A 9,175-nucleotide genomic window follows, 5' to 3' on the forward strand; every position below is an offset into this window, starting at 1 on the left:
GGAGAAGAAGGGGACGACAGAGGATGAGATGGTTGGATGGCATCACCGACTCAATGGACATGAGTTTGAGTAAGCTCTGGGAGTTGGTGATGGATAGGGAGGCCTGGTGTGCTGCAGTCCATGGGGTTGAAAAGAATTGGACGGGACTGAGTGACTGAACTGAGCTGAATTGAACTGAATGGCTGATTCATGTTGAGGTTTGACAGAAAACAACAAAATTCTATAAAGCAATTATCCTTCCATTAAAAAAATAAATTAATTAAGAAAACAAAACTAAACAAAAGAATGAAATAAGGCCACTTGCAGCCACATGGATGAACCTAGACTGTCATTCTGAGTGAAGTGAGTCAGACAGAGAGGGAGAAATATCCTATGATATCACTTATAGGCAGAACCTAAAAAGAAATGATACAAATGAACTTCTTTACAAAACAGAAAGAGACTCAGACTTACAGAACCAACATATAGTTGCCAGAGGGAAACATGGGGAGAAGGGATAGTTAGGGAGTTTGGACTGACATGTACACACTGCCGCATTTAAAATGGAAAACCAACAAGGTCCTGCAGTGTAGCACAGGGCACTCTGATCATTGTTATGTGGCAGCCAGGATGGGAAGGGAGTCTGGAGGAGAATGGATCTGTGTATATGTGTGGCTGAGTCCCTTTGCTGTCTGCCTGAAACTATCACAGCATTGTTAATTGGTAATACTCCGAGATAAAATAAAAGTAAAGCAATAAAGATAAAACGTTTTTCTTAGGTCTTATTCCAGAACAATTAAATTGATGTCTCCAGCACAGGGAGTGAGCCACTATCTTGTCTTATGTTCAACACAGTGCTTAACTGTTACATGGTCTCCCGGTTTACATTTCTCCCCTTCCCTAAATCCTTCTCAATCTAGCAGTCAGAATGAGCTTTCTAAGATATAGCTTCTTCCATGTTATTCCCCTGTTTAGATCCTGCTCTGAATTTCCCATCATTCTTTGGATAAAATTCAAATTCTATAAGGAATTCTCTTGTAAGAGAACCATATGGTATCCCCCCTGCTGAGTTCACAGACATCATCTTGAACAATTCTCTGCCTCGCTCATCCTGTGCTAAGTCAATGTACCTTTCGTTTCTTTCTTTAAAAAAAAAAAAAAAATTATTTATTTGGTTATACCAGGTCTTAGTTGTGGCATGTGGGATTTAGTTCCTTGACTAGGAAGTGAACCTGGGCCCCATGTACTGAGGGTCTAGTCTTAGCCATTGGACCACCAGGGAAGTCTCCCAGACCTTTCTGCCCCTTGCCCACCCCACACATCCTCATCCTTCTACTTGAAACCAGCTAGTCTCTTCATCCAGAATGTTCTCTCCTCCAGGTGTTCGTGTTCAGGTCTCAGCTTAAGTAAAACCTTTTTAGTGACTGACAACCATTCGTGTCACTAGCTAACATTTTATTTCTCACTTTGTTATTTGTCTTATTATTCTATCCTTCCATTAGAAGAGGTTAGTGACCTTTTCTACTTTTTTATTTACCTGGCCAAATTGCCTGACTCATAATCATCTTCCACAGCTATGATGGGATGGAGCTTCTTGTGACAGGACACCTGAGGCTGGGAAGACATTCAAGCTGTGTCTACATCAGGACCTGCAGACTGAAGTGCCTGTGGGGCCCAGGTGGGAGACAGGTTAGTGCGCAGACTGGGCAGGGGTGATGACGAATTGAAGGCCGAAGTTCCTCTTAAAACAGGCCCCTGCCACTCAGATCCTGCCTGTGGTGGTGATGGAGGTCCAGGGTTGTCAGAAAATGTTTTTTTTTCCCCTCAAAGAAATCAGGAAATGAGAATTTTAAAAATGAAAATCACTTGATTTTTAAAAGTTAGCAATAAATAAACTTAAACAAAATTAAAATCCCACTGTGCAGAACAAGCGAAATGTGACTCCAGAGCAGAGATGTACACCCTTCAGTCTAGACATGCCAGTTTGTAAAATTTTCGGTTCATAAATTTAGTGAGTGTTTCTTTCAAAAATCATTCATCAGATTCAATCAAGCAACTACATAACAACTGAGAACTAAGTAATTCAAAAGAAACCGCTTGACTTGTCTTAGGCTTTAAAAATATCTTTCCTAAAATGTCATGGAAAGATCAACAAGTGAAACAACACGTCCAGTGATTTTGAAACCGAAACACAGCTTCTAAATGAGCAAGGGTGCAACTGAGGTGGGATTCATGAGTAAATATGTATGTTTTCCCCCCAGGCTTATGTACAAGCCTACAACATTTTATATGCAAACAATTTCTCCTTGCTTTGCTTTTTTTTTTGCAATTTTCTGGCTTGAGAGACATGAAAACAATATTATATCCTGCAATATAGAATTTTTAAATTCTATAGAATTCTATAGAATTTTAAAATTCCAGATTTTTCTATATATTTTTCTATATTATTATTTACTATGGAAAATGTGAGTCTTCAGAATAACAGACGTCTGACAAATTAACTGCTACAATTTTTTCTAACAGTAATTTATAGAAAAAATAGAAATCAATAGAATAAAATAGAAAATAAAAGCATTTTTCTAATAATAGTAACACTTAGCCGTGGGCACCAAAGACTTAGTTGGAAAGATTATGTTAAAAATGTTTATAAAACTGGCTTCACCTTGTGTTTTCATATTTTTCTTATGCTCTTGAAGCTGAAAGGCCTAACTTAAATGAAGGAGCAGTGAGATAGGAAGAGAAAGGCTCCCAAATTTACACTTTTCATTAGCTGCCAATTTAACTCTGGCTCTAAGAGCTCATGGGAGAAGCAGTCTTTGGTTGTCATGTGTTGTTTTAAGTTACATAAGCTCTTGCATGGGTTCCATTTTTAGCTGCATTAATAAAAGGGATTGGTCATCATTATATCCGCTTAGGACACAAATCACACCCAGGGTCAAACCTTTAGGGAAAATAAGGTGATTAGGTCTATTAATCCTTGGCCTCTGAAGTCCTGCCTCTCACATTGAGATGCAAATTCGAGCACCCAGAGATGAACCACCTCTCGCTTTGCCGACTTTGCTATTGTGAGTTCATATTTAGAACTTTATTTGGGCTACATCGAAAGCTGCCATGACCATATGCCTAGGAAAACAAGAAAGCACACTCTTGATGTACTGATGAGCAAAACAGATGATTGCAAAACGGCGTGGTTCAAAATGCAAGGATTTACGCACGGCGGCGACCAGGCCCACGCCTGCTCTGCCTGCCTCTGCTCTACAGATGCGTTGAGCAGACAGCAGAGCCCTCCAAGGCCAGAGGATGGCCCCCCTCCCCAGCAGGCAGCATGGGGCTCTTGGGGGTGGAGAGGCTGGTGCTCCCAGAGGCCTGTGCGTGCTTCACCAGGACATTCACCCAACAGCCAGATTTGGGATGGATTTACAGGCCCTTAAAAAAAACAACACCAACTTATTTATTTGCTGCATTGGGTATTAGTTGTAGTCTGCACGATCTTCGTTGCCTCACCTGGGATCTTTCATCGTGGCCCATGGGCTCTCCAGTTGTGGCCCGTGGGCTTAGTTCCCCAGCTAGGGATGGAACCGATGCCCCTTGCATTGCCAAGTGGATTCTTAACCTCTGGACCACCAGGGAGGTCCCTACAGGTTCTTTTCAAGGCAGCTGGTGCAGTAGGTGAGAGATCAGAACTCAGTTATGTCTGATGAAAGAGAGGGATCTTTGCTTAGCTGAAGCTTTTGCAGGTTCATCTCTTCTTAGGCTACCGACTCAGCTGAATTTCGTCTAGAAAAACCAAGCCTCCTGGGTCCCGGGGTCACCCAGTGCCAAGTGTTTTGTGTGGGCTCTTCCCTGTGGAACGGGGCACTTTGGAGGAGGAAGAGTGTGACAGAAGGAAGACCTGGTCCTTGTTTTCCTCGAAGATCTTTCCAACCCAGAGATCAAACCCAGGGCTCCCGCATTGCAGGCGGATTCTTTACCAGCTGAGCCAGAAGAGAAGCCCAAGAATACTGGAGTGGGTAGGCTATCCCTTCTCCAGGAGATCTTCCTAATCCAGGAATCGAACTGGGGTCTCCTGCATTGCAGGCAGATTCTTTACCAAATGAGGTATGAGGGAAGCCCATAGCTTAAATAGCAGGTGGGTCTTAGTCTATACATGATGAATGCATGCCTTGATTGCCCTTTTCTTTTCATGCAAAACAAAAGCATGGTGTAGTAGGAGAGCTCACTGGAGTCAGGAACATTAATACACACCACAGTCAACTATGAGATGCCTCACTGTGAGCTGTTCACTTCATGTACTGAGGACAGCAGCTCTTGGGCCTTTTTCCACTTCCCAGCTGCAGCCTCACAAGTCAGTCCTTTAAAGTTGGCCCTGATTAATAAGAGAGCCTCAAGGTGAGGCTAAGCTGGGACACGTGTGTGTCTAAGCCTGTGAATATTCAAGAAATGGAGAATCCCAAGATTTGCTTTTAGGGCAGAAGGTGGTAGTTGAGAATGTTTAAGGCACACTCTTGTTATGTTAGCTGGCAGAGTTTCTTAACCTTCACAAGCTTTGGTTTCCTTCCCTGTAATATGGGAATAATCATATTAACTTTGAGGGGCTGTGGTGAATAAGTGAGACAATATATTAAAAGGGCTTTCCACTTGCCTGGCAAATAGTAGGCACTCAGGAAATGGTAGCTGTTATACCTGAAGTTTGGTCATTAGCAAAAAGACATTCCAGTTAATAGTCATGCCATTTTACCAATATTCATTTCAGCAGGCTGGTAGATTACCTTATTTTATGTCTTTTCTCCCTCATGTTTTGTTTGTTTTATGTGCAACAGACAGGATCTTAGATCTCTGACCAGAGATCAACCCATGTTCCAAGCAGTGGAATCTTGGAGCCTTAACCACTGGACCACCAGGGAATTCCTATTTCTCCCCCACCTTATTAATATCTACTTTATTTATCTTAATAGTTGGGTGGGGCAGTACCACTTTATTGATAGTTCACCTTTCTTATTTAAAAATTTATCAGTAGGACTGGGTTTCAAATCACAGGCTAAAGAGAGCCTTGTCCACAACACATTCCCACTAAACTTCCACATTTTAATAGGGCCATTTCCCAATTTTTCCTCCCAATTTCAAGGGAAATAAAGGAAGAAGTGCTTATTAAAGAAGCAGTCTTGAGATGGATGGTCAAAATAGAGTTCCTCTGTTCATATGCTGATTAGCCAGATCTCTGTGCCTCACAAACCAATAGACTAAGCCAAATGAACTGAGCAATGATTTGAAGTATTGACCACTTTTATCTAGGGTGTAAATCTGCTTCAGTTACATACATGATGTTGTTCCCATTTTTGTGTCCTGATTGATATACATGTTAGATTCTTCAGAAGAATCTCCCTGTGTTGATTAATTCATTTATTCCTCCAATAAATATTTGCAATAAGCATTTGCTAAATGTGGAGTGCTTTTAGACACTGTGATAGATTTTAGATGCAGCAGGGGATGTTTTGAGGTTTACAAGATGTGTGGTTTATGTACTGTAGAAACCAATATATAAGTGTCTAAGTTTATATGTGGGAATAAGTGCTAAATGCTGTTAGAAAATCAGTGAATGTTCTAGGGAAAGACTGTACTTGCTTGAGATGGAGATTTGGAAGGGCTTCCTAGATGTGGTTTCTGATGGAAGTCTTGGATGAGGATGAGGATTTGGACATCCAGAGATGAGCTCTATGGCAATGGAGGCCGAGAGCGCAGGGTCACCAAGTAACAGCCAGGCGCGTGCAGGGCTGGGTAGGAGACTCAGGTCCTTGCTCAACTTTACTTCCCATTTCCGTGATGTCCTCTCTGCCTTCAGTTCAAGGATGTTTTTGAAAGTAGAAGAGCAATAAGGAAAACAGAAACTTACAATGCAAAACACATTCATATCTATCAAGCAAAGAGCTGTATCTCTGAAGTTTTCCAAAATGAATGAATGGCCTCACAGCCTACATTGCAACAACTCAGTACTGCATCGAGCTCGAAATTCTCAGCTAAGATGATAACAGTTCCTTTCCTGAGCGATGGATGAATGGCATCCATCTTCTCCAACAGGTGTCCACATTATTAAGTCTAGTGGATATTAGAGGCTTTCCTTGAAGAGACAGTCAAACTTCAAAACCTTGAAATGAAACACACAGACACATGCTAAAATGGTACCTTGTCTGTTCCAAAGCCCTAAAGCTGATCCAAAGGCTAAAAACGATGCCTGCTGTTATTTCCTCACACGGTAGTTCCTGTGTAAGTCCTAGCTCCCCTGGTAGGTCAAAGCATCCTTGAAATAAAGAACACTCTCCCTCATTCACTCAACGTCTTGGAATATGGTATTGATCAGAACCAGTACTCATCAATACCTATTTATCGATGATTTTTAAAAAAGAGCTCTGGCCGTGCTTCATTTTTTTGTGTGTGATATTCTGTGTTTGTTTGCTTCATCCTAGAATAGTAGACGCCTTACCGGAATGAGTATCCAATGAATGTAAGCTGGTTCAGGTTAAATCCTGTTTTAACCTCAAGTCCTGGCTGCTCTAGGTAAAAGACAAAACCCTCTTTTTATTTTTTGTGAACCCCCTCCAGAAATACAAAGCTGTCACCAGAAAAGATTAACCAATTTGATCAAACACGTCGCACTTAAGTTAGCAAATATTGTGCGCTAACCAATTAACCCACTTGGTATGACCAGGGCAGATGAACCCTCTAAACTACCCATAAGGTCAGTTGACCTTATTAATTATTATTGATAGCATTAATAATAATCAGTATTATTAACAGCACTTGATTCAAGGTCTGGGAGAAGTTAGGCATAGTGATGCCTCACAAGACCGAGGCTAGCCTTGGGGAGAAGAATCAATTCCTCTTACATGGATGGGACCAGCATCTTCTTCTGTAGCAGACAACTCACACAGACCCTAGGCTTTAAATCTCTAAATGAAGGTTGGGCTTGGTTAGGGCCAAGGGCTCGTGTGCCCAAAGTAATTGGGACATCCATCCAGTGATTCTCCGGGGAAATCTTGGCTGACTCCCTCGGTTCCCCAGAGGCCATCTGCTGCTTTTCTCGAGAACTTGGTGCCAGCAGCCTGTCCTGGGAGTGTTGGCAGCCAACAAACTCCCCTTCAGTCTAAAGGATTTTGCATCAAGGGAAAATCCCAGCCGTGGGTGAAGTAGGCTTTTTTTTTTTTTCCTTTTTGAATTTTGGGAACATTTTATCAAGCTACCCTAAAGGAAATCGTGTATGTCTTTTTTGCCCTCAAAGGAAAAATTTCATTCAAAATAATCCTTCCCGAAGAAGTGGGCATTGGTTGGGTCCCATCCACTCAGTAGAGCTGGCAGACGTGGAGGGTCTTAAGACTGCCTGTGTACTCGGAGTCTGCCAGTTCTGTGACTCATGACATGGCAGAGGCTGGGCTGGCAGTGCAAGCCTGTCCTCACCAAATGTCTCCTGCCTGCACAATCGAATCCGCTACCCACTTCTGAGGGAGGGAGGTCTCTGGAAGCACACGCAGTCTCTTCCCCACTTAGTTACCTTTGTTTGCTTGCAGATGTTTATGCTTGTGGATGTATAGGATGCATTTTAAACAGCATATGCCGCGTGTGAGTTTGATGAGAGAGCCTTCTTCTCATGCATGATTGTAGTGTTGTTTCACACTTGGAAAATTCTTTACTGAGCTTTCTCTTCAACGCTGCCTCTGATGTTGGAATATAAGCAAAGCTAAAGTTTGATCTGAATTCTAGGATACTTTTGAATCCAACCACTTTTGGACACAAATGCTCTGATCGTGGTAGGGTGACCCCTGAGCCTTCCTGCCCATTCCTAGCCTTGTGCTTATGCTCACGCTGTTCTCCTCACCGGGAGTCCCCTGAAAGTGAAAGTGGGGGTCACTCAGTCATGTCCAATTCTTTGAGACCCCATGGATTAGACAGCCCGTGAAATTCTCCAGGCCAGAATACTGGATTAGTTAACCTTTCCCTTCTCCGGGGGATCTTCCCAACCCAGGCTTCGAACCCAGGTCTCCAGCATTGCTGGCATATTCTTTACCAGCTGAGCCACAAGGGAAGCCCAAGAATACTGGAGTGGGTAGGCTATCCCTTCTTCAGCAGATCTTCCCAACCCAGGAATCGAACCAGGGTCTCCTGCTTTGCAGGCAGATTCCTACCTCCCCTCAACAAATCTTTCCCTTCCTACCCTTAGAGGCCTCCCTGAAGTACCTGATCCCAACTCTTTACAGTGCTTCCCCTCGTAGAATCATTATCAAGTTCACAGGTCTGGGAAACCAAGTGTGAGACTGCCAATTGGGCCAGGCTAGTCTTGTTATGGTTATCTTAGTCCTGAGAATAAACGTGAGTCCAGAGTTCAGGATGTCCAGCCAATTAGAGGACAATTGGGGGTTGTCTATATACATGGACTGAGAATAATGTTTAATATGCTGGGCCATCCAGAGAGCAAAAGCAGCAAGAGTCTGACATGGGCAAAGGACTCTAGAACAAGAAGTATTCAGAAATCAGCTTCCATCCTTTCCAGGAGGTTCTGAGGCCAGAGACGTTGGATGGCGTTCTGAAGATTTCATAAGATGGAGCCAGGACAAGAACCCAATAGTATGGGCTTCCAGGAATTTTCATTTATGTTTCATTCAGCTACACAGCATCAGGATACTTACAGAGTTTTTGACTCAATCAGCTTCAAACATTAGCACTTTTATCAGATACTCCACATGTGACTGATACACAATAAATTTTGAAAATGGCTGATCTAGGTTTTCTGGTGAATTCTCATTGTTGGGTCATATGGCCTAGACTATTTAATTTAAATCAATATTTTGTGTGGTGTGTGTATATGTGTATGAATACAGACTAATTTTCATTTATATACCAAGATCTGGGTGTTCAAATGGATGTTATCCTTTTCAAATTAGTTACTTTGAGAGACACTGCAACTATTCCACTGGTTCTTGTGGAACAAATCTTAAAAAAATTACTCTCAGAGCCTGGGACACTTTTATCATCCCAGAATCCTTACCCTTTCCCCCCTCCATTGGTGATTATCCCCCATCAAGGATTAGCCTGGTTGTTTCTGGTTGGAGAGATTTATATTGTTCTACTTCCTGAAAACTGAGGGTTAGGTCTCAGATGGTAAAAAATCTCCCTGCAATGCAGGAGACCCAGGTTCACTCCCTGGGTT

Source organism: Odocoileus virginianus, chromosome 22, assembly GCF_023699985.2.
Source record: "Odocoileus virginianus isolate 20LAN1187 ecotype Illinois chromosome 22, Ovbor_1.2, whole genome shotgun sequence".
Taxonomy (NCBI): domain Eukaryota; kingdom Metazoa; phylum Chordata; class Mammalia; order Artiodactyla; family Cervidae; genus Odocoileus; species Odocoileus virginianus.